General features: G+C 41.4%; 1 protein-coding gene across 1 annotated transcript in view; it reads left to right on the top strand.

Moving 5' to 3' along the window:
- The window catches only part of CDH23 (cadherin-related 23), a 797,360-nt gene that overhangs the window by 182,624 nt on the left and 587,680 nt on the right, over positions 1-27,056 (top strand). The gene's annotated exons all lie outside the window — the stretch shown is intronic.

The following is a 27,056-nucleotide window of genomic DNA, read 5'->3' as shown; positions in this document are numbered from 1 at the left end:
AACAGTTCAGCTTTCACATTGCAGTTGCCCTGCTTTTAAACTCTCCCGGCTAATGTAGCCACGCCCACTGTACAAATACCAACCAATATGGTTGTTCATATAAGGACCAATCACGGATGTGTCCGCTCAGGGAGCTTGCTGTAAAGTGATTGGCTAGGTGCTTCCTGGGCTAGCACTGTGATTGGATGTATTTGAATCCTAGCCCAGGATGAAGCTCAACATGGCAAGTCAATTAGATGTTTCACATACATCATGCATTCAATGACAGCTATTGAATACATTACATTAACTTTTCAATAACCCTTTTGATTCGTTTTGTTGATATTGTCATACTTCTATCTTTTATGATTTGCTGGACAGTTGCTTCAGTAATTCAGTCCAAGTGCAGGCACTGAAAAATGGCTATTCACCTGGAAATTATCACAGCAATAACGCAGCTATGCTTAATGCTCATATTTGGTGGGGGGGGCGTAAGCTACGAAAAGGGAGAGGCTGAGAGAGATTTGGATTTTGCAGAACAAGCTCACATTTGAGGGGCTGCAGCTCTTGTCTGAAACGGATTGCTTTGTAAGAATGTTCCAGGTTTTCAGTTTAAACAATTGAGTCTGCTAGGTGCATAAGGATGTCAGCATTTATGGTTTGGTGTAGTGGTTAAGAACGGTCAACTCTAATCTGGAGAACTGGGTTTGATTCCCCTGTCCTCCACATGCAGCTGCTGAGTGACCTTGAGTCAGTCAAAGTTCTCTGTGAGCTGTTCTCTCAAGAGCAGTTCTCTAAGAGCTCTCACAGCCCCACCTACCTCACAGAGTGTCTGTTGTGAGGAGAGGAAGGGAAGGAGAGTGTAAATTGCTCTGATATTATGAGTGAAGGGTGGGGTATAAAAACAAGTGCTGCTTCCTCCTCCTCCTCCTCCTCCTTCATTTGCAAGATTCTTGATGTGGGTAAAGTATATAAAAATGGGATTTCTTCCTGAGAGTTAATTTTATTTTTGGCAAAGCTGGCTAGGCCACTCTTTGTTTCCATACACTCTTGTTTTTAATTAATTGTTTTTCTGCCCTTAGTTCTAGTTTATGTTAGTTTTGACAGATTAATCCTGTTATAAATATAACAGGACAGGTGTGTACATTTTGCTAGGCATGAAAGAGCTGGTCACAATGTGTTTGTTTTGATAAATCTATTATGGAAGATCACTTCCTTCTATGCCTAAAGGCATTATAAAAATTTCCCTTATTCTTTAGCAACCTTTAAATTGCTTTGTATTTTTGTACTACAAGCTACTAGAAGCAGAAGGCTTCCTCAGAAGAGATTGTTCTTTCTTTTTAATAGCCTTAAATGGAATCATTGTGTCCATCTATTTAAAAGGCTATTTCTTTCCCAGATAGGATAATGTGTTTGAGAGGGTGTCATTTGATCAGTAATCATTGGGTACAATATCCCTGAAAGAAGGAACAATCACTACTTTCCCCTCCTTTTGCAGCCCCAGCTTGTGTGTAATCCTTTCACATAGGTCAATTTCTGAACTGTATTGATAGCTACAACAGAGAGGTTACTTTTGGTTTTAAAGTGTTCAGATGCTAAGAGGGAAAAATGTGCTTATTGAATTCTAATGAGCATTAGTATTCAGTAAGTGCAGGCAGATATTATAGAAGATGGATAATTCAGGGCTAAAAGTGAATTTGTTCTCACATCTTTCCATATTATATCCTTTCTACACCCACTATGCCAGTGGCCTGTTTGTGTGGCTACACTACTCCATAGATCAATTAATGGTATGAATTAGTCTGCCAGCCAACTTGACTTTGGTATTAAAACTGGTCTAGTGACTGAAGGTGTGAGGGATTGTGTCAGGTTCCACAGCCAACAACTGAGTACGCTGCATTAACAAAGGCACTGTTAAGAATGGTGTCACCCCTACAAGCATAACGGGATATAGGGTATTTGTATGCACCCCCCCCCTCCTTAGGCCAATTAGCCACATCCCCACGCGCGGGAGAAGGAGCCCCAGGCTGTTTGAGCCAAAGCTGGGAACCGACAGCGCTCCCACGGTTCCCTCACTCCTAGACACCACACCACCTGCATGGCTGTAGATAAGCAAGAGTTACAGCAGAGAAGAAGCACAGAAGGAATGCCACAGTACTTTGTACACAGGTCATCTGACCCCTCCCACTGCCATGGCAGCATAGCTGACAGGTTGGGGAAAAACTAGGTGTAGTGGTTAAGAGTGGTGGACTCTAATCTGGAGAACCAGGCTTGATTCCCTACTCCTCCGTTCGAAGCCTGCTGAGTGACCCCGAGTCAGTCACAGTTCTCTCAGAACTCTCTCAGCCCCTCCTACCTCACAGGATGTCTGTTGTGGGGAGAGGAAGGGAAGGTGATTGTAAGCTGCTTTGAGACTCCTTAGGGTAGTGAAGGGCAGGGTATAAAACCAACTCTTTTTCATTTTTATCTTCTTCATATATATAAAACCACTGGGGGGTTTTGTTTCTCTTTTTCTGAGAACTCCCTGCCACCCTTTTTTCCAATGGGAAAATGGGAAAAATTATGAGCACAAAAAAGAAACTCTCATGAAATATTTTATCTTTTGATGCCATTAAGTATAGCATCTTTCTGGATCATCTTGCTGCGATAGGATTGAAGGGGCAGCATTTTATGGTATTTCCTTTCCTTCCTGGTGGGTAGATTACAGATGGTGGTGGTGGTGGTAAGAGACTACAATCCCACTCTGTGGGCTGTGTTTTATGAGTTACAAGGTTCAATCTCATTTCTTTTGTATGAAACAACTAGGAGAAGTTGCTGGGAGACCTGGAGTTAAATGTAATGTCCAGCTGTTTCCCATCTTTCCATCTGAATCTAAAGGAGTAGAGGATATGCTAATTACTGTCTGCAATAAAGGTTGGACTGAATGGAAACTAACAAACTGAGGTTTAATATAGCCAAGATGGATGTTGGGGCACAGGTGATTTAGGAGCAGGGGAGAGATCATGGTTCAGTAGTATAGAATATCTGATTTGCATGCCAAATGTTCCAGGTTCAAACCACAGCTAAAAAGATTGGATTGTAGGTGATATGAAATTCTGAGATGCTGGAAAGTTTCTACCAGTCATACTGTGTGTGTGTGTGTGTATAAGAATGAGATTTCTAAGCCGCAGCTCCTGATTCCTGCTCCCTGTGTTACCCGAACCGGTCCAAAGACGGGTTCCGGGAGCCCGGATCAACCCTGTTTACAGAGGCGGGCGGTGCGTGAGTTCTAACCCGTGTATCCAGAGGTCAGATTGGCGTCCGAAAGCTCACTATTTCCCAAGGAAGTCAGACAACACACTAAGTTTATGAATAAATGTTGCCTTTTTACTAAAGCAGTTTCTTCAAACATACAAAAACAGATGCATACAAGATTCACACAAGCTCCTTAGTTACAATAGCATATAGAAACAATTAAAGCATGGAAAATAACAAAAGCATCAAATAAGGGGAATGACTTCACAGGTAGGCGGCTAATACTTATCTGAGGTCCGCTGAGAAGAAATCTCCTCTTAGGAAAGAAGGGCACCTAACGTATCAACTGGTGAACTCTGAACACACAAAGGCTGGTCCAGCCAAGCCACGTGCGCGTTCCCTGGTCGCGACTCCGGAGAACTTAGAGAGTCACCTGAAGCACCTTAGTGCGCTATGGGGAAGAAGCAGAAGCTGGAGAGAGCGAGAGCGAGACAAAGCCGCGTTTCTCTTTTTAACAGCTCCGTTCTGGGCATGGCCTTACCTGCCATAAACCCTGGGGTCCGTCCTCTATTCTAAGGCTATAGGTCCACTGAGGGGTGACGTCCTAATGAGGGGCAGTGGGCAATATGAGGATATTCTACCCTACATCAAAGCGGGGGCCATGTGGTGAGATGTGAACCTCCGTTTCCATTGGCAACCTTTGGAGTAGAGATGAGCCTGGTCCTCAGAGCAATAAACAGTATTGTCTTTTGATCCCCAAACCAGATAGCAAAGAGGGAGTTGGTGCTTTCCCACAATCCATCATTGGTGGTCGTGCCTGTTGCTTCTCCAAATGTCTCCTTGTGCATATTGGAGGTGACCTCCTCTGATCAGAGGCCCCCCGAGAAATTCCAGGGACGCATGTACTCTGGGGCAGGCATCTCAGCAATGCCCATCGTGGGCAGCATGAGGTGAAAGGCCAGCCATTCAAGCACATATCAGCAAACACACATAACAGTGAACCCTGAGTTCCCAAAGGCACAGATACACAGACATTTGATCAATACTTCATAAGCACAATACAGACAAAATGCAAATACAAGCACATATAATAACACCTGCTCCAGGTGAACAGACAATACTCACCTTGAAAATCAATTGTCTGATTTAGTATAAGGCAGCTTCATGTGTAGATGAGCAGCCTGTTTGGGAGGAGGTTGAGCTTTCCCTGAAATTGTAGATTTGTAGTTTGTCTGAGCTCTGGCACCCAGTGCTGCTTCTGGGTGTCCACCTGCCAATGCTGACCAGAGATGGTATTTTTATACACTAAGGTGGAGTAAACCAATTGTTAAGGATCTGTTAATGGACTTGACTATCACTAGTGGTGCACAAAGGCTTTTGAAGAGCTGGGTGGATATGAGACATGACAGTGGCATGACAACAGTGAAGGAGACCCCCCGCAATACAATCAGCATTTGATGTGAAAGGGTGAATCTCCATTGTAAGTATGAATTGAGCAATAATCTCACAACGGTAGCATAACTACTATGGAAAAGCCCACTTGTGTGGAATCATTCTTGATCTACAGTTTTGTTTCACAGTTATTAACAGGGGTTTTACACTTTCAACATATTACACTGATAATCAGCTGTTTCTGGGCCCTCAAGTAACTGATAATCAGCTGTTTCTGGGCCCTCAAGTATCCTGCAAGTAGTATAAGCAGGATAATTGTCATTTATTTACAAGAAGCAGATATTTCCAGCTATGGGGGCGGGGAAGAAAAGAAATATATGCTCAGATGAGAAAAGAAAAGGTCAAAGAAGAAGAGGAGGAGGATGTTACCCAAACTGAATCAAAAACCAGGAAATTAGCTTTAAAAGGGTTCCAGAAAGGAATAACGCCAGAACATTGTAAGTCTGTGTGTACCAGGGTGAATCTCTGTAGGCATACCCCAAAATAAAATTGTGAAGAAAGAGAGGGAGAGAGTGATTGTAAACAAAAAGAAACAGCATTATTGTATACAAAATAAAATTCAAAGAGTGAAAATACCTACACTAGGCACTTGAGAACAGTTTCCCTAAACAATCACGCACACCCCAATAATAATAATAAATAATAATACTTTCGATTTATTAATTGCTTTCCCCACAAGTGGGCTCAAAGTGATTTACAGTTACTCTTTAGACAGGGGACTAACAATGTTTCATAGGGGATAGGGAAGACAACATATAATTCACTTTAATTGCACACGCCGTAACTGCACAGTGGAAACATTTCTGGCTTGGCTCAGTCATGTCCAGAACGGCTGCGTCGACCAGCTTGATGACGTTGGGGCTTCAGGACCCGTATGTCATGTTGCCACACTGCCACCGCCTGGCCGGAGCATCCCACTGCAGGGACTTTTCGTAGCCGAGTAGATTCTTCCGCCTTCCGGATCCTGGACCAGGATCCTGTCGTTCCCAACCGACAGCTAACACCTTCCCAAAGGGGAGTTGGTGTGCCCACCCTGTCTAAGGAGTGGTTCCCATTTTATCTACTCGCCGAGGCTTTCGAATCGCTGGGTGGATGATGAGCTGGGGACAACAGGCTGGCTGTTCACACCAGCGCGGGGCTTGAACTGACACAGTTCGGATGTTAAGACAGTGTGCCACCGCTCCCCTTATAAGGACACTCTTATAAAAGATAGACGGGAGGAAATTGGGAAGTTTTAGGTAAGGGACATCTAACTTTAAATCCTGGGATTGAGGTCTGGAGAGGTCCAGGGGGAAGGCAGCTGAGAACCAAGGAGCAGAGCAAGGAGGGAAAGGGGAGAAAACGCCTGCAGAGTGTAGCAGGGGTTCTCAGAAGGAAACCAGAGTTCTGACCAGCAGAGGCCTAGACTGGGGATTTGAAGAACAATTTGCTAGTACCTGGGGTCTTTTATGGACAGAAGATCCCCAGGGCAGTGTCAGCGAGCTGCCATTTCCTTGGGACAAGTCTCGTCCCTTTCTCATCCCCGCCCCCTCTCTCACTCCTGTAGTTGTTATTCTTTTCATGTTGGGCATCTGTAACTGCCAAGGTTCTCCAGCTGGTGTGATGGGGTGTTGTGTCTTTACGCTCTGGCTTGTTTAGGTTTCCCGTGTGAACTCAACTTGTGTTTATGGAACTGGCCGTTGCTATTCTCAGGCCGCTTCGCGCCTTTTCTAATTTGTAACCTAACGAGGGAAATGAGCTCATTGGTTTAAACCTTGTTTGAAGTTCCTTTAATACACCTTCCCTGGGTATTGTAGTTATTCCTAACAATCTCTGTATGTTCATGATCAACCATGCTTTGGAAATAAATCTTGCTTCTTTTTGAACGTGGATCTATTCTCCTGATTTGGGATCTAACAGGCAGGCGGGATTTGGCTGTCCAGCTTTGGATTGGGTTAAGATAAAGAGTTTGAATCTCATTGGCTGGTTTAAAGTTAACTACTGCTGTCAAACTTTGGCAGGAAAAATTGGGGAAAATACCTTGATTAGGTTATTGTGAGCCAAATCTGCATGGGCACAAAGGGCCTGGGTGAGGCAACATTTATTTATTTATTTATTTATTTATTTATTTATGTAATTTCTACCCCGCCCTCCCGCCGAAGCGGCTTACAAGCAATTTAAAACCAACATTCGCTTAAAACCAACAATTACAAAATATAAAATACAGTTCCATGAAATCCCAGCTAATACATCCTATGATAAAATGCTAGTGCGACACATACTTTAATTAAGTTGAAGTGAGCCAGATCTGCAATGACACAAAAGTCTGGGTGAGTTAAAACAGCTCCTGAAACAGGATGGAGCATAAATTAATGACTTGAGTGCCATTCTTAATTGAGTTAAAAAAAAAAAAGGAAAAAGAGGAACTGGGCATTGGTTAATGTAATAGCAACTTCCTTGGGCTGTGCAGACACCTCTGAGGTATGTCAAGATATTGGGTAATGTCTCCAGTGCTGAAAAGTCTTTTGTTATCGAGAATGATATTACCCTGAACTGGGGGAGACTTAAGAAGTTTCTAATTCCTGCACGCCTTTCCTCTTTACTGGGATTTTCCAATGTCATGGCTATACCCAGGTGCCTTTATGAGACTCCTCATGTTTCTCATCCCCTTAGCAATTAAGCTGTAAAAGAGGGTCCCTATTAAAACAAAGAAGTCCAAAATAAGAGGGGGACTCGACTATTCAAGGGCGTCTCAGCTGGAGGAGGGGGCAGGGTCCTCACAAGGAGAAGGGGGAAGGTGTCACCTTTCTCACTTATCTGTCTCGTTCTTCCTCGTCCTAATATTCTCAACCTGCTCATGCAACCTTTCCTCTCCTTTTCCCTTCTCTTTTACTTGAAATATCTGTCTCTGTCAAGCAGAGTCTGTTGATACGTTGGGTGTATTCTGGAGGCTACCAGTTTGTGGCTCCTAACATAAAAGGATGACAGAAACCAAACTCTGCACAAGGGCCCCTGGGTACCATGTGGATTGGAAGAAAGACTGGATTGAAAGAAAGATATACAATATACACACAACAACTAAGAGCCATTCCAAACAGAGGCATGTCCTCTTAAAGGGCAGCCATGAGCCAAAGGAATTCAAATTCCTGTCGTGAAGGATTCCTTCCTTCCTTCCTTCCTTCCTTCCTTCCTTCCTTCCTTCCTTCCTTCCTTCCAGATGACCACATTTTCTGGAAATGTAACCATGCCAATCTTACCTTCCTCCTTCCCTCCTTTCTTCCTTCCTTCCTTCCTTCCTTCCTTCCTTCCTTCCTTCCAGATGACCACATTTTCTGGAAATGTAACCATGCCAATCTTCTTTTAAAATCTATATTTAAAAGAAGTATTCTCCAGCTCAGGGATTCCTGCCATTTGTACAAGTTCGGTAGTAAATCCAAGGCCCTGGCTCTTTAAAACATATGCCCATGTTGTGAAATGAGAGGCACAACAGAAACTACTGGGGCGGAAAACTCCAAATGGTGTGGAAGTAATGTCTAAAGTGCGCTGGAGATTACAGTCATTTCCATGAGGCAACACTTCACCAGGGTAGGGAGCGATACTGCAGCAAAAATGGAAAAAAGGGGATAGGGGGAACAAAAGTATAAATCAAAAAATTATCATTCCACTCTGCATGGTTCTAGAGTGTATGAATGGGGGACAGTCCTGAAAAACATACTGGGCAGTTCATAGTGCAGTGTATGTATGGCAAAGTTTGGAAAAATCTGATTCCTGAAGCCAAAGAAATAGCCTTAAGGCAATATTAGGGGAAAAGAAACTGTGTACAGCAGAATTTTCTAAGCAAGGTACACTGTAGGATGAATCCCATATAAGCAAGTGGTGATATATCTGCCAGGCTAAGGAACAGGAAAAGCTATTCACTTTGCAAACCCACTCCATATTAAATAGTTGCAGATTTTCAGTTCTTGATTCCAGGATTATGTTACATGGAGTTTCTAAACTAAACATAGATACAAAGTGCTGGGATTTATTATTGAGGAAAGATCTATTAAATATAAAGGGAATTACACAAAATCATGGGAGCACTCCTATACAATTATTATCTTCAAAATGTCCATGACAGATTGGGCCAACTGCTACCATCTCTGCTCCATTCTTACCTACAAGACATTGTGAATTGACTTTCTTTTTTTGTACACCTCAGACTGCAAAAAATGGATAACAAGCAGTTGCTATATTAAGTGTATTAATAATTGTAGTCATGGACCTGCCTTCTGGTGGTTTTGATTGTTTTTCTTTTCTCAGTGGAGACTTTTTGCTGGGGAAGTTGAGTCATTTGTGTGTAGGCCTTAAATTGTGTCCCCCAGGATTCTGTACTGGCACTTATTCATACCAGACCAGTTTAAAGATCATCTGAAGTTTTTGGGTTGAGTCTCATCACTATGCTGGCAACACCCATTAACAAAGCCTCTAGATACAGTGGTTGCTGTTCTGAACCAGTGTCTATATGTTGTGGTCAAGTGGTGAGGGGGAACAAACTGAAACTGAGCCCATGTGATGTAATGCTGGTTGGGAAAGCTGATATGCTAGACAGGACTGAGTTGCCTATCTCAGAAGGGGTCAGGTTAGGGTTGCCAGCCTCCAGGTGGTTGCTGGAGATCTTCTGCTGTTACAGCTGATCTCCAGGCAACAGAGATCAGTTCACCTGGAGAATATGGTTGCTTTGGAAGGTGGACTCCATGGCATTATACCCCATTTAAGTCCCTCCCCTCCCCAAACCTCACCCTCCACAGGTTCTACCTCCAAAATCTCGAGGTATTTCTCAGCTCGGAGCTGGCAACCCTAGTCTGTATGCCGTGGTCAAGTGGGGAGGGGAAACAAACTGAAATGGGACCCATTTGATGTAATGCTGGTTGGGAAAGCTGGTTCGCTAGACAAGATTTATTTGTCTATCTCAGATGGGGTCGGGTTATCCTTGGCCCACCATTGAAAGTGTTTTTTAGGAGATCTAGATCCTGTCTTGCATTTTGAGTGGCAAATTATTGTAGTAAGGAGGATCTTCTTTCAGTTACATCAGATCTGTATAATTTTTGCCTTCCTAGACTTGGCTGGTCTGGCTTTGTTGAACCCTGTTTACTGTAATCTCTTATTGAAATACATTCCTGAAAACAACTTGGAACCTTCCAGTTAGTGTGCTGACTTTTAATAGTGGGCCATATCACTCTGGGGGTGATCTACAAAACTTGGACATTCAGAACTTTGGGAGTCAATTAGGATTTTAGGCAGCAGTGACTTCTGACAGCAAGTGAAGGATAGTTGTTCTATATTGCTCACTACGGATAAAATCCAAGATTCTAGAGCTGTCCCCTGGGCCCTTAAAATGTGACACATAGCAAATAGTAATCAAAGCTAACATTAAAGAATTGGCTGGCCATCAGACACAAAGGTCTCATTGAAGATATTCCTCAGATCTGTATTTCATATGCATATATAATAAGTATACCTGTATAAAGTAGACTTATCTGGAGTGCTGTCTCTATGTCCTAATGTTTGTAACTGATCATTTGTTATGAACCTGTTCACTACCTTAAAGATCAGCTCATGATTTTTCAGGTTGGGAAAGGGAAAGGGAAAGGGGGAGGGGTCAAACATAACACTGCATACATGGGGTCAGTGGCGGATGAAAAGTTAAGAGCCACTGACATAGTTCAGTATGTACCAACTCTCTTACTGACATCGTTAAGTGGATATGAACTTATTACGCCTTTCTAACTATAGTGACTGCCTATATACCTCTAGGTTAAAGTCACAGTGGCGGTATGGTGTTCCCTGACAGGTAAATTATGCAGGAATCTTTATTCTATAATTAACAATACTTTATTACTTTATTACTAGTTACTGTTAACTGTATTTGTTGTGAACCTTTCTGCTTGCTCCATTGAAGCTCCTCTGCCTAATATCCATACCCTTTCCTAAGGTCCTTTCCGCACTTGGATCTCATCCCTGGTTTTATCAGAGTTCTACTTGTGACACAATACCTTGCATTTATCCATGGTTATAACAGCATCTGTTTATTCCAGGACAAGTGTGGGGCAAAACCGGGGTGACCTCAATGTAATGTGGAAACAAAAAATACCCTGAGATAATTACAGGGCTGAACTCGAGTGCGGTGTAGAATGTAAGTTCGGGGACAGGGTTGAATCAGGATTTAAGGTCTAGTGTGGAATCACCCTAAGTCTCTGTTTGGTAATTCCTTCCCTTGTTCTCTTAAAGGAACCTTAGTCATAGGGTGGTTTTTACCTTTAAAACACTTTGTAACCCAGGGCCCATAAGCTTGAAGGACTACCTGTCTTAATATGAAGTCCCACACCCTATCCAATACACACAGCAGGCCCTCCTGGCTATTCCCTCCTTGTGGCTAATACATGTGTCCTTTGTTAGAAATTGGTTTTTTTCTTGTATTGCCTCACAGCTATGGAACAGCATGAAAGAGGATTTGCACCAGACCCCATCTTTGTCAGCCTTTCAGAAGGCCTGCAAAAAAATCCTCTTTCAAATGGTTTTGTTGAATCTGTTAGTGGCAGAGTCTGTTTGGAAAGGGCAACTGTTTATAACTTATATATTGTGGTATTCTGATAATTTTACATTTTAAAAGTTCTGTTTCTTTGAGATCAGTGAAAGAGAAGACGTAAATGTTTAAAATGAATAATGGGTATTTATTTATTTGATTTATATCCCGCCCTCCCAAAGGCTCAGGGCAGCTCACATGCGGCAAAGCCGAGGTATAAATTACAATAAAACATATAATAGAGTACAGTATTTAAAACAACAGTAAAAATCATCCTGTAACACAGTGCTGAACCTATATAAATCTTCCAAGATGGGAACAGCCACCCAAATTTGGCGGCCAGTGCTGTTCTGCCAGGCCATGCCTGCCCCCCTTTAGTAGGGCAGCCGATGACACACTACCTCGGTGGTAGGATAGTGGCGGCAGCGGCTCCTATTCGAACACCTGGTGGAAGAGCTCCTTTTTGCAGGCCCTGCGGAACCTCTTTTTTTTTTTAAAGAATTTATTTTAAGTTTTCCAACTTTACATGCAATCACATTACAATTTCATACATTTGGGGGTTAAGTCAGCTTTTTTCTTCATACCATTTTATGGCTTTTAGCCATTTCAGGTTAAATTGTTCTTCTGTTTTGCCCGCCAGAAACATATTGAGCTTATCCATCTCAATTACCTGCGGAACCTCTTGATTTGACAGCACAGCCATCTTTGGTAATGCTCAGGCTTCTGGAGTCCAATCTAAAACTGCTATGTTGTGGTTCTGCTTTCTTTACTAATTCAAGCTAGTCTCAAATTTATTGTTACGGCCAATTGACCGCCAGTGCAGTAAAACAATACGATAATAAACAAGTACGATCACTAACACTCACAGACAATAATACCATCATAGTACCAGCCACAGTCCCCTATTAAAATCATAATTCTATTCCCTAAATTCTAAGTCTTGTCTAAAATTCTCTTCATACTAATTCATATTATATAGGATGCATTGTGTTCTGTTGTCCAACACATTCCCTTCAAAAATGTGTTAGCCTTTGCTCTCCAGTGCAATTTCATTTTACACAATGACCTTATTTTTTAGGATCAAAAAGACGTGGGGGAAATCGGGGGGAGCTGCAGGTCAAAATGCAGCTGTGCAGCAAATAGTGGGAAACTGAGCAGTACAACCAGGGGAAACGGAAGACCAAGGGCGGAACAACTGCTTTTGTGGAATTGGTCCATGACTCCATTCTGTGCTTTTGTCCAATCTGAAAAGTTACAGAAACAGTTTCTGTTGAATATATTAGGGTAGGCAGCTCCAGAAATTCTTGGAGATCTGTATGAGTTTGTAGGTGCCATGGAAGATTGGAGTGCAAGGAATAGAAGGAGCTCAACAAGTCTGTAATGTCATAGAGTCCACTCTTCAAAGCTGCCACTTCTTCAGTCTGGAGATCAGTTGTAATGCCATGAGAATTCCAGGTACCACCTAGAAAATGGCAACCCTACAAGATATGTGCTGTCATAAAAAGGATACTATTTTATTTTCACATTTGGATATTTGAAAAACTAGGTTATGGAGATAAGGTATAGAAGAAAGGAAGAAATGAGGGCCTTGATTTAATCATGCACTGGGGGTTTTCTGCTACTTTTTTTGTACCTGAATGAATTGGTCCCAGGAGATAATGTTGATTATATATATATATATATATATATATGTGTGTGTGTGTATGTATATATATATATTTCTGTAGCTGAATAGCACCAACGGTGACACACTCTTGCTAATAGGAAGGGGATATAGAGGGATAAAGAAAAGTGTTGAGTGATGTTAGGCATTAGTAAATTAAACTGTTCTAATTTAAGGTTAGAGTCAAAGTTTTTTCTGTGGATAGGTGATCTTCTTTTTCTTCTTTAGTTTTCAGAAAAGTAGTTAATATGTTAGTAATGTCCTTTTGGGGTTAGAATTACTTTTACAGCATAGTCCAAAACAGTTAATTCTTGGGGCCTTTCCCTTTTTTGTCTCTCAAATTATACTTTATGCCAGTCGCTCCTTTGTCTTTCTCATCCTTCACCTCTCCCTCAGAACTGCTGTCTTCTTCGCTGTTTCCTGGCATCCACTTGGCAAGTTCTGCTTCTTCTTCTGAACTGGCGTGCCTCTTCAAAAAGTCTTGAGCTTTAAAGATAGAGTCAATCTTTTCTCTTCTGTCTTTAAATTTAAAGACCTTCTGGCACCAACCATCTGTAACTCACTTGATGATTTTGTAAGAACATGGTCAACCCTTTATATTCCTTTCTCTTCATTCTGATTTCAAATGGAACATCTTTCAGAATTCTTATCGGTTGATCTCCAATTTTCAAGGGTGTTGCCGAAGCTGCTTTTAAGATCTGATCTCTGAGACGTTGCTTTGTAAATTTCACTACCACTTCTGCCGGCAATTTATTTTTCTTTGTGAAGTTGGAGTAGGCTCTGTAAGCGAAATCCATCGGTCCCAGGAGATAATGTTGATGCCGTATCTCAGGGCTGGGCAGCTGCCAGGGCCAAGGGCTTCCCGCAGGGCTCACTGCAGCTGACCCCCACAACATGCCATTTCCCTGCCTGCTTGCTTGTGCATCGTTTGCCACCCAAGTGTCCAGCTGCAAACACTACCCTGCACCGTCAGGGAATGGGCTACAGGCAGTATGGATGGCTGGGAACTCCTGCCCCTAGGAACTCTCTGCCCTGCTCCCCCCCCTTCAATCTGGAACCAGCCCTGCTGTATCTGCAGGCCTGCTGGAAGTCATGGAAAACTTTCTCATCCAAAAGGCCTTTGAACTATGATTAGCTGACAAGGCAGTACTAGTTATTATATTGGCGTTATATTTTACGGTATTCTTAATTTGTTGTAAAGCACTTTGAGGTAGAAAATAAATATACATGAATAATAGATGTCAATATTCTGGGCCAATGAGGAACTCCTACATCAGTAGATGTTTTGCTTCCCTAGCCCCTCGGTCCCAGGGATCTGAAAGCATGTGGTCCTCATTTCTCACTTATCTTTTAATCCACTTGCTTAAGCACAAGAACTGCTACTTGATAAACTATGTTCCTTGTGTTTCTTGTGGCTGGAAAAGTTTGAACATTCTTGCTTTTGATTAGTAACAAATATTGCTAAGTCAGGCTGAATTTTATGGACATGTTTGTGCCTCTCAAAGTGCATGCCATTTTTGCTTATGGGAGGGCACTTGAAAGGCACAGCTTTATTCAATAGGGTGTTGTGTTTTCATTTTAAAAATCTACATATTTATTTGCAATGGGCTTTAAAAAGCATTTGTGTTTAAAGCCATGCATTTATATACTAGCTTAGAGCATTGGAGCTGGGGGGGAAATAAAATGTCCTGTTAACAAAATGGTGCTGAAACAGCAACAGGTTGGGAAGGGTACTGGGTGATAATAAACACACCAAAATGCAAACAAGTAGAAGGCTGGGTTTTTCCACACCCTTTGGAATGGCTGTTTCCTCATAAAAACATTAAATGGAATTATAGTATTACTCATCATCTCCCTTGTAAATAAAAGCCGAATGGTGGTGGCACTTCTCTAGAACATTCCACACGCTCCAAAATCCGTTTGTTCTCTGATCTGTCATTCAGAGGGTCTCCCTATCCACTGGCTGCTTTGCCTGAGTCCTGCCTCCAACATTCTAAACATTTTGCTAATCCCCCCCCATAGCTAGTCAGAACACAGAGGTCGTTTGCATATATGACTTGATTGGATTTTGCCTCTAACATTCTAAACAGTTTTGCTAGGGCCTTTTTCCTAGTAATACTATAAGTTTATTCTTTAAGATATAAAAGGACTCGGTTTTTCTTTTTAAGGCAATAATCTTAAACATACTTAACTAAGAAACAACTCTTTGTGAACTCCATGAGATTTATTTATAAGGAAATGTGGTTCTGAATTGGGCTGCAAGTTTGTGAACACTCTGGGTAGTGGTGCTGGACTAGGGCTCAATGAAAGCTTAAATGTAGATGCAGAAAACATTTTCTGTTCTGTAAATGTCCAATATCCCGAGAGGGTATTTTTATTATTTTTCATAAGACTATTAACTACAACAAAAAAATATAGGAAGGGGGACTACATCTAAGGATAAAGGAAAGATACCCACACAAACTAAAATCCCAAGAGTAGGAGATCCTTTCCATGTTAATCTAAATGTTAGTAAGACAAGTGTTAGTGATACAATATACTTGTGAAGTTCTTGTTTAACACAACTTCTATATTAGTAAGTTAATCTTTGTGAGAGTACTTCTTGAGCATCTTCTTTACTTCGAAGAGGAATTTACAGAGTCCTTCTGCCCTTACTTCGGTTTTCTGTCCCTAAAGTCATACACAGTTTTCGTTGCTCCCGCACCCGCTTCTCCCACAGAGTCCTCGTCCGTTCCCAAAGTAGCAGAGTCACTTGACTTGGATTCTTCATCTTTGAGTTCTTCTTCCGGCCCAAGCTGACGTCTCAAAAATTCTTTAGCTTTAAAGATGGAGTCAATCTTCTCTCTTTTATTGTTGACTTTGAAAATTACACATTCAGGAATCGCCCATCTGTACTGAATTCCATTAGTTTGAAGAAATGAGATCAATTCCTTGTAGCCTTTCCTCTTTTGACAGATTTCAAATGGGATATCCTTTAAAGTCTTTATGATTGTATTCCCAATTTTCAGTGGATTTGCCGATGTTGCCTTTAATACCGCATCTCTGGTCTGTCTTCTTGCGAATCTCACCACAATCTCTCCAGGCAGGTTATTTTTTCTGATATAATTAGAGTATGCCCAATAGGCAGGCTCCATGTCTTTTACTATTTCTTCCACTGATATACCTGTTACTGGAGCGATGATATCTCCCAGAATCTTCTTTAAATCTTCTTTTTCAATTTCAGGCACCCCCTGAAATCTGAGAGTCATGTTAGCTTTTTCCATTTGAAGCTGTAACAAACGAGTTTCCTGAAGTTTTTGTGTTGTTTCCACGTCCGTCACTCTTTTCTTCAATTTCTTATTTACGGTATCCATCTCTGTAATTTTTACAGTTGCATGCTCCACTTTCTTCTCCGTTTCTGCCAGCTGGCGCTGCTGCAGAGCGAAGTTTTGGTTTAATGTGGCCAATTGCTGATTAATACCACCGAGTTGCTCCATTCAGCATATCCGCTAGCATCTTCATGACATCTGCTCCCTCTTCCAGTCTTGGGCTCTGACTGCCTGTTTTTGGTTTTAACTTTCCTTGGGAAGCCGCCATATTCCACTTTGTTTACCCTTCCAAACTGCTATGCCAGGACTCGAAAGACTCGTCGTTTCACTACCGGTACTCAAGTAAGTCTCTCAGAAAAAAACACTGTTTATTTCCCCCCTTCCCCCTTTGCTACATTAGTTCATTCATCCGCTTAGGAGGTGTCCCTCTTTACGCACTGCTTTTCCCACGGGGGAGGGGTACTCCGTTTTAGTAAAATAGTTTATTTCGAACTCACGTTCACTGTTTGTCATATCTTGACCCCGCTCTCTTCATACGCTATTCCGCTTGATCTCCTGTGCTTGTCCCGGTTACATTGGCTTGTACCCTAAGGTCACCCATCGGCTGGACCATTGGGGTGGAGGGAAGCCTTTATTTTCTGGCATCAAGCCATCGAAGAGGCTAACCCTCAAAAGCCCCCTGGCCTGGAACCCTTCACAAGGGGTCCGTGGGGGTGCCACTTGAGGTGGCACCCCTCCAAGCCGAGGGTGTGCTAGTCGCCTCCTCGGGCATCGAGGAGAGCGACCGCCATTGCCAAATATTAAATAAACATTTCTTTCTATGGAAAAAGACTTCTATAGTTACCATCTCGTTCATGTACCCTCTTGCTGGCATTCCAGTTCCCATCTTGTACAACCATTCCTGGCTAAATTGATGATCAAGCCTGCTGTAGTTCATGTTATCCATGTGAGCTCTAACACCCTTATACTCTGACTTGTATAGTGTGTTCATTTGTCAAAATAAGTCTTTTTGGATAAACTGGAGGTATAAAAGTGCTTAAATAAAGTGTCCAGTATAATGGTGCTTAATATCAAAACATAAAAACTTTTAGTACTAAAAAAATAAAACATGCAGACATTTATCAAAGTGGTTTTGATCTGAATTTGAATCTTTTAGTTTCTGCAAGATGATCTCTTTTGAGTTTCTTGTAGTTTAACGGCTTCAAGAAATTTCAGCTAGGTTCAGCTGTGTGGATAATTCTTACACCTGTTATTGATACGAAGCTCATTCCTTTTTGAACATGAATTTGTGTAAATATGCAGTAAATGAGCTTTATAAATATGGTTTTGCAGTTGTTCTGATTGCCTTTCTTATTTTGCCTCTGCTGTCTTTTCTGAAGTGAGCAGTGACTCACCTACCCTACCACAAGTTTTGTTAGTCTTTAAGATGCAACTGGACTCTTACTCTTTTCTACTGCTACAGACAAACATGGCTGCCCATCTTGACCTGTCTTTTCCTCTGTTTTGTGTTCTCTCTTATAATCACAACACTCATGAACACAGTGCTTCATGAACTATTTTTATGCCTACACCTAAGAAGTGTGAATGCAACTAATACCTGTTTGCAAACTTATATATGTTTTGCAGTGTACTCTTGGGGAACTAGGACTGGCTGTGTCTACTCGTTGATTATACATGCAGCTGCAAACCTAGGGTGTTTGCTGTGCTATGTGTGAAATGGTTCTTCAGGTGTAAATCTTGATTACTGGATAGTGAGGCATAGAAATCAACTTGGTTTATAGCACCATATGTTAATTAATATAGCGACTGCTTAATTGAATGAAATATGTGCTGGAAAAGGCAATGGCTGATGTACAAAGAAGAGAAAGAAGACCCTGCAGGGGGCAGCACCTTCTCTCCTGTTAAGTGTCATTCCTTGTCTGTCTCCAAATTGCTTCTCTCAGGGCAATTTCCTCCTTGGAAGTGCCACACTCAGTCTTACCCTCTCTTTCAGCTAGTGATGTAGTTGGGAACCCCCCCCCCCCTCGCTCCTCTTTCTTATCAAGTATATTAATTCCTATATAAACCCTTATCTACTCTTTAATCAGGTTGTGCACTGTTGCTGTGCTAATTACTCTGCCAATGATATGCTGGCAACCTTTTCATTGCATGTCGACTGCCTGTTAAAAGAATAAAAGTTTGTTCTTGATTAACTTACCTCAGTGCTTCTCAACCTGTTGGAAGTAGGACCCACTTCTAAACTCACTCTGCTTTTTAGAACTCACTTGCAGAGTAACTCCATGCCACTTTCCCCATTTTTAGCACATTGGTTAATTCTGAACAAGTTTATATTTTAGTTTACATGTTTAATGTTTGTAAATATGTAGCAATATTGAAAAGAGCTAAGCAATGCACAGTTCCATATTCAACTAGTCATCATTCAGATTTAACTAATCAAAACTTGTTCAGACTTCACCCAGTGCTCAGATTTGGCTATTCCGCTACATTAGTAAGTTCCTGCAGTGGCGTTCTGCCTTTTCCAAGCATATCCATGTTAAATGTCCTCAATTCCCCCTAGTCTTGCAGATTCTTCCCACAAGATACCCAGTCCTCCTAGGTCTAGCTAAGGTACTGCAGTTGCAACAGTGACTGGCCTATTCTAGCCAGCTTCTCTAGCCCTGGCAGCTTCAGTGCCACCTTTCTCCATGGGTGACCACAAGACTTGGGGCGGAGCTGGGGCAAGTCCAATTTGAGGTGATGTATGTCATGCCCCTCTGCACCATTCTCTTGAAGAAGAAAAAGAACAATGCTATGCCAAAAATACTTTTGTGTCTCTCAACACAGGAAGCATTTTTTAGATGAGATGGTAACCAAGCACAAGTAGTTAACATATCATGATATATTAGAATTTACGGAAGGAGACTGGGAAATGAAATAAAGAGAAGACCTGATAGCATGAGGATATAACTGTGAATGGTTTAAATCCAATCTCCTCCTCCTCCTCTTCTTCTTTATGCTCAACTGTTAGAAAGATTTTAAGTACATAACAGATCTTATAGTTTTGAACAACATGGCAGTGGAATTTGAAACAATTGTGTAAAAATGATGAATGAAATTGCAAAAACATATAAACGTCTGTTGAAATTTGAGACAGAAGAACATGTTAAAATGGTAAAATGGGCTAAAAAATTTGGATATAGCATTCAGTTGGAACAATGGCAAAATATGTGGATGGTCTTAAATTTTCGCTAAGTTCCAGTTTGAAGGAGAACTTTTATAAAATGATGTTCCAATGGTATATATCCCCAGGAAAATTAGCTAAAATGTGCAAAAATATTTTGAACAAATGTTGGAACTGTAATCAGCAAGAAGGGACATTTTATCATTTGTGGATACAAATACATTCAGTTATTCAGAAGAATTTAAAGATTGCTATACAACTGAAACCAGAAGCTTTTTTTGTTGGGACTAAAAGTTAGAAAAAACACATGGAACTTTGTTTTTGTATATGACAATGGCAGGAGAGATTATTATATGCTCAGAAATGGAAATATTGTCTACAATGGAAGAATGGCTAGTGAAGATGGTGGAACTTACAGAGATGACCAAGCTTACTTCTCTGATCAGGGAAAAGACATTACCTACATTTATCATTTACTGAAAACCCCTTATAGACTTCTTAAACAAAATGGGGGGAAAAGAAGTGATGACATGGTTCTGAAGATTAAGAAGAGAAAAAATAGATTATAGATAAGGGAGAGGTTTTAGTAAGGTAGTTATAGAGAGGGTGATTAAATTAAATTGTACCAGTCATAGATGAAAATCAAAAGGTATTCCCTTTTCTCATATTTCTTGTTTCTTTTTAATTCTATTTTTAATGTTTTCTGGTTTTTTTCTTTTTATGTATGTTGCTTAAAATTTTAATTAAAAGAAGAAAAAGGTCAAAATGCTGTGACACAATGCGAGAATTGCAATCCACAGTTTGACAAGTACTGGCTTGCATTATGTGAATGGATTGATGGGTTCCCTGCACCCATTTTAACAATGAAATCAAATGTAATTCCAAGCCAATGTGCTTAAAATTACAATTTATGTAATTCATGTTTTTCTGGAATGGACATCTCTCTAGCCCTGCTCACATGTTAACACACATTAATGCAGTGAAACCACATACATACTGCATGTATCTGTGTACACACATTTTTAAAACAGAGCCAATGTGCTTTCACTTTGCCAATGAAACCAGGGAGTAGTACTTGGGTAGATGTGAGATTATCACCTATTCACCTATTCAGCTGTACATGCTTTGAATGTAACATGAGAAATATTCCATGCACATATTTTAAAAAATCAAGTAGATGCTGTAAATGGATTGTACATGTGTTCACTGTGACATGTGAACAGGGGTTGAGTTACTGCTGCTTGAACGAAACTCATATTAAGAACAGAAGGAATAACAGCTAATTCTTATTGCCTCTTACAGAAAACAAATAGAGAAACAGTAGAGAAACTAAGAGAAAGAAGGACAAGGGAGAAACTGAGGCAAATTGTAGAAAGACAAGGCATAAATCGCCAAGCCAGAGAAATCAGCAAGGTCTGTTAGTCACGTCCATTCTGCACGTTTGCGCTTCAAGCAGGACTGCGGCAGACATGCTTTTTTTGTTTTTGGTTAAAAAGCCTCATTGGAGCGTTATGGAATTGGAATGTGAAGGGTAATTGAGCTGAAAGCCATTCTCTTCCTGCAGTCGGTGCGATAGGAGTGATTGAAGCTCCCTCAAACGCAGCCTGGGAATCCTGATGAAAGTCCGAGTGGCAGCTGGATGGGAGGGGGGAGAGGGAAAGGAAGAGGGAGAGAAGCATATCTTACTGTCTTCTGCGTGTAGTTGCAAAATGTCCCACAACTGGTTGTGTTCTCTTGCCTATCAAGGTAATTGTCCTAAATAAGGCGGCATTTGGGTTTAAGTGATTGTAACTTATCTTTCTGGTATCTTAATTTCTATGTGTGTTTTAATTACATCTACAATATTGTAGTATAAAAAGACAGGATAAAATTGATCAAGTGGTTTTGTCTTAAGCAGATCAGTATCCATCAGGAGAAGTTGGCTGGTAACCAACATTTTCTTTTAGCTTTTTTGCATATTTAGTACTGGATTCCTAGTCTGAAACCTCTTTTGTGTGAAAACACAGGCTTCATAACACTCTACATTCATTCCTACAGCTGAACTTTCATTTTTGTTTCAACTCTTTGTCACTGGTGTGATTCTACCACAATGAATGGTAAAATGGATTAAACACGCTGGTCTCATCCTACTAATGTTTTAATGCCAAAATCACATGTGCATTGTAAAACATCAGACAGTTAGGATGTGTCTTTTGTAATGTGACTCTCAGTCATTACTGCTTTTCCATATAAAAACAGTATTAACAGAGGGAGACGGGCTGAAAGAAACACTTTTTGTGACTGCAGTCCAATGCTTCACACTACAGTGTTGTCATTGCACCTACAAGGGATTGCAGTTGTACATTCTTTCATTGTCACAATTCAAATTCAAAACCAGTGGGGAAACATTTTAACCTTCCAGGTCATTCAGTTGCTGACCTAAGAGTATCAGTTCTCTTACAAAGGAATTTCGAAAGGAGATTAGAAAGAGAGACTGCTGAATTGCAACTGATAATGAAGCTCAAGACAATGCTTCTTCCTAGACTCAGTCGAGACCTGGATATCCTGTCTCACTACCAATGCTGATTTCTCCATGCCTACTACCCTCTGCATATCACGGCTGCTATTGTCATTCACCAGTTATTGTCATTTGGCACCTGAAATCACTCCACTCTCCAAGATATAAGGACAGAGGGACTCACCTTCTAGCTGTATCTGAAGAAGTGAGCAGTGACTCACGAAAGCACATACCCTGCAACAAATGTTAGTCTTTAAGGTGCTACTGGACTCTTGCTCTTTCCTACAATACAAATGTGTTTGATTTAAAACCCCCAAACAATCCTGCTTATCTGGGCAGGTTTAACCCTGACCTGACTGGTAAATGTTATAAATATTCAAGAAAACTAAGGAAAAGCTGAGAATCTGATAGAAGGGGTTGACACCATCACATTATCACCACATGATTGTGTGTGTACTAGCTAGATTTTCTGCATTTAGCAGATTTTTTAAAAAAAATGCATTGTAGCAAATGAAGTGGTAATTTTAAGTCTCACCCTGTGCCTGCCAAACAAGAGACTGAGTAGAAGATCAATCAGTTTTGGTTCTTAAGCTCATCAAGTACTTGCCAGTGTCTTGTATGATGATGTGCATTTCCTAATGTTACTGACTGCTATGTAGACAGTGTTAAATGTGGCTCATTAATATTTGTGTTGATTCCTTCTCTCAAGTCTGGTGTGTAGAGAAGATGCGTCTTATCTCTCCTCCACAGGCTTTCTTTCTAGAGGATTCCACTTGCTCATGACAAACCTGGTCTTCTTAGCAGCTGGGCTACTTTCCCTGATTATAGAAGGAAGGATGAGCTAGGAGCTGACAGAAAAAATCATATGAATTCAGCAGAAAGCAGTTAAGACTAAATTAAAAAAAGAGAGACTGTCCTCCATTTGTGCAGATGGAATATTGGTTTCTTTGCTCAATTAGTTTTGTAAATCTATCAAAACAGACAATTTGCACACGGAATTAGCTTTGGATGATGTTCTAAATATGTGTTGGGAAAAATGCATGTAGTGTGCAATATGGATTGGTGTAGCAGATTATTAAATCAATATTTCTCTGCTTGATCTTCAGTTTTTGATTTAGCTCTTTGAAAAACTAGGTAGATTTTGCAAAGAGGCATGGCTGGCTTGTTGGCATGCCTGCTTCTCCATCCTATAAAATAATTTTCTTCTTGGTTTACTCATAATTAGACTATGGCTGGATGTAGCATAAACCTCTATTGGAGAAGGCCCCAACAACAGCATTTTGACGTATTTTGGTATTTCCTCCTTCACCCTTGTGTAGGCATGCTTTCCTTAGCTTTCACAATAGGAAGGACATTCCAGAAATGGTTGGATGCTAAATTGTTTAGCAAACTTATAAATGCCACAGTTCATGCATCGTAGCTGCAACACAAGCTATTTAAATATATGTTAAATAACCAAGTTTCCCTCAGTTAGTTACTAGGAGGAATCTGATGTAGGAGGGACAATTCATGTACTCCGGTAAGTATACATACTCCTAAGGAGGAGACAATGAGAATTAGAGAAAAATTTATTTATTCATGCAGAATATTTCTGTGCTGCTGCTTCAGAGGCCTGATCAAAGCAGCTTACAATTAAAAACCACGGTAAAGTATTACTTTAATAGTAATATTTCTCCCAGAAAACCGATTTTAAATTTTTTACGGACTATTTGTAAGATGGAAAGTAGATCTTCCAATAAGCTGTGAAACAGAAGGCTATAATTTATTTAAAGGGTATGTTAAGAGAAATTTAGTACTTGAATGTTTTGGTCTCCATAACAAATAAATATAAATGTTTAATGACAACTGAATACTGTACCATAAAAGTGTGTTCAGCAGATCAGAGTATTAACCTTCCCAAGATTAAAAAAGACTATGGCCCCAGTCACACAGGCTGGATATTGCGGGGGGAGGCGTGGCTAATTTCCCCGGCGCAGTTTGATCCGCGATTACGCGATCAGACGCGCCGGCAGCACACCACAGGTCCATCCCTCCGAGCCAGCGGGTAAACAAGGGTGGCGATCACACGACGATCCTGCAGCGCGGCAAAGAAGCGGCACGGCGCGATCACACCAGCAATGGCTAGGCGCTGCTGCCGTGACAAACAGGGTTATTTTTTAAAAGCCGAAATGGCACTATCACTTTCCTCTTTGTGCGCATGCGCCGTTGGGTGCTTGTGCGCATCTTGTGGAGACTTGGGGGGGGAACCTGTTTGCGAAGGGACATGGGCGGGCGCCGGATGCCACCACCGAAACGAGATCAGACGCCAGTCCTTTCCCCGCGGTTTCCGGAAACAAGTACCTCAGAGGTACTAGTTTTTAACTCTGCATCTTCGGCGGGAAGCCTCGGGTTCGCCACGGGAGCTCTACGCTTCCCAGATGTTGCGGTGTGATCATGCCTGGAAAATCCGCCTATCTTCCATCTCTGTAGCGTGGCTAATGCTTCATGTGACCGCAGCCTATATTACTTTGGCATTGGGGTCAAAATGACCCCAAAGTACAGCCAAAATAATGGAAACTTGAAGTTCTCTCAATCATGGCATTAGCTACTATGAAAAAAAAATCAGGCCTCAAGATTAACTTCCTTCAGCAATGTAGAAAAAAGAAGGGTAAAATTTGGAATTGGGGGTCAAAAATAGCCCTCATTGAAAACATCAAAACCCCACAGAAACATAAATGGGGTCAAATAGACCCCACCATTTTTTAAAGCATAAAACACAGTTAGGAATCTGTAAAACTGTTTATTTTAAAGAAAGTAATCATTTTTAATTGTTACAATATTGAAACTTAACATAATAATATTGCATTGTGAAGCAACAGAGAACAAAAAAGTGATATAACAGATGACACAGGTACATGTTTTTTAAATAGGTAAAATACAGTAGAGTTAGAACTTTTACAAATGAGCACCAATTTTTCCCCAGGACTTCTGGGGTCAAAAAGAACCCCGATTACTTTGAAGGGTTAAACTGACTGCAATAAGCAGAGTGACTCAGTTTGTTTTAAAACTTATTGTTGTTCAGTCACACTAGGGTTCCCAAACGGCGGCGGGGGATCCGCGCGTGTTCGCAGGATCGCTGCCGCGGGGGACAGCAATCCGCGCTGCACCGGCGTCGCCAGGATGTGACGCTATGCGTCGCCCTGGCAACGGGGCTGTTTGGAGTCCCGTTGCCAGGGCGACGCATAGCGTCACATCCTGGCGACGCCGGTGCAGCGCGGATCGCTGTCCCCCGCGGCAGCGATCCTGCGAACACGCGCGGATCCCCCGCCGCCGTTTGGGAACCCTAAGTCACACAGTCGAGTCCAACTCTTTGCGACCCCATGGACCACATTACGCTAGGCCCACCTGTCTTCCGTCATGCTCCGGAGTTTGCTTAATTTCATGTTCATTGCCTTGATAACACTGTCCAGCCATCTCATCCTTTGCTGTCCCCTTCTTCTTTGACCTTCAGTCTTCCCCAGCATTAAAACTTATACCACATAGAAATAAGAAATAATTTATGTAGAAATCAAGTTGCCATTGTTGTGGCTGAATTTGGGTAATGGGAATGTGCCATGAACTCACTCCTGTGTGGATTCCCATGTTCCATTTTTGATTGCATTAGCCATACTCTATCATGACTTCCCAATTGAGCAACCATGGTTACCTCTAACCTCCTTAATATCACTTGCAAACCCATTCATTGTGATAAGCAGCTGGTTATGGAATGAGCTACTTAAATATCCTACACTTTGGCAAGAATAGTGTTCAGGAGTTGGGAGCAAATGTTGCAGTCTGTGCTTAGGTAGTTATATGTTTTCCCTAGAAAGGCAAATAAATGGGGAAGGGGAATTATCTTTTAAGATCAGGAAAAAGGTACAGGTGGGAAAGAATAACCCCTCCTCCTCTCCAGCACTGCTTCCTTAATTTGATGTGAAGGTGCCCGAACTGCTTGGGGCAGAAAAACAACAGCCCATCAGTGGGAGGTGTAAACTCAGGTCTCCTATCCCCTCTTCTTGTTTGGTGCCAGATTCTTGCAAGGGTGTTATTTGGGGGAAGTTGATATGGTATGATTATTTTATTTAATTTTTATTTATTTATTATTTAGACTTTTACCCTGCCCTCCCCGTCAAGGCAGGCTCAGGGCAGCTTACATAAAACCCAATAAATACAAAGTACATTTCAGTATAAAATACACAATAACACAATTTAAGGCCCTTTAAAGACTCTGGTGAAGGAAAAATTGTTAGTGACGCATGCAGTTGATAGCAGAATGCAGTCCCCTGTAGATCTGAAGAAAGGAGGTTTTAATTAATTAACTTGTTCTTTAGTAGATGTCATACACACTTTTAGTTAATTACTCATCCATCTGCTGCTGAGCTTCTTTGGATACACATTTTTCAAGACAAAAGAGGGAGTGAAAGGATAGCACCTGGAATGTCAGATGTGAAATAAAACCCAGCGTGGGAGCAGAGCCACCAACACTGTGTCTAGACCTGCTCCTGTGCCTTTAGTAGCAGCAGCCCCACATGCAGAAACTAAACAAGTAAAGATTTTTTTGTCATCCCCCTCCCCCCATGACAGGGCAAGTGTCTCCTTCAAGTATCAGGCTGTTGTTAGAAAGCTAGTAGAAACTATTCAACCCTATACATGTGAGATCTCACAGTCCCTTGAACAAGGGATAGATCAAAACTCTGAAATCCTAGATGTGGATAGGGTTGCCAAGTCCAAATTCGGAAATATCTGAGGACTTTGGGGGTGGAGCCAGGAGACTTTTGTGATGTCACTTCCTGTGATGTCACTTCCAGGTCAAATGGCAAGTGATGTCACTTCCCCTTCCGATGATGTCACTTCCAGTACACTACACCAAAACCCCACCACTTCCTGTGATGTCACTTTCCAGGTTCTACCCCAAACCTGCCTCTCCCTCTGAAGTAACCTTCTTTCAAAAATTAAAATCTAAATTCAATGTCATATATCAATTCCGACCCCCACCTTTCTCCTATTTTACAGTACTTCTAGGCTTTTAGGTTTCCTTCCAGTGCAAAAATAACAAAGAGCTTTAAGAAACATAAAATGCTTTAATTTAAACATTTAACAATCAGAAGGGAAAAAACAAGAAAACAGCACAATACATTCAGACTAGAATCAATTTACAGAACTAGAGAACAATTCAATGAATGACCTGGTAAGGTAGCATA

This window comes from Gekko japonicus, unplaced genomic scaffold (genome assembly GCF_001447785.1).
Source record: "Gekko japonicus isolate JY-2015 unplaced genomic scaffold, Gekko_japonicus_V1.1 scaffold49, whole genome shotgun sequence".
NCBI lineage: Eukaryota > Metazoa > Chordata > Lepidosauria > Squamata > Gekkonidae > Gekko > Gekko japonicus.
The sequence above is the reverse complement of the archived record's forward strand: the minus strand, read 5'-3'. Positions and strand labels throughout refer to the sequence as shown.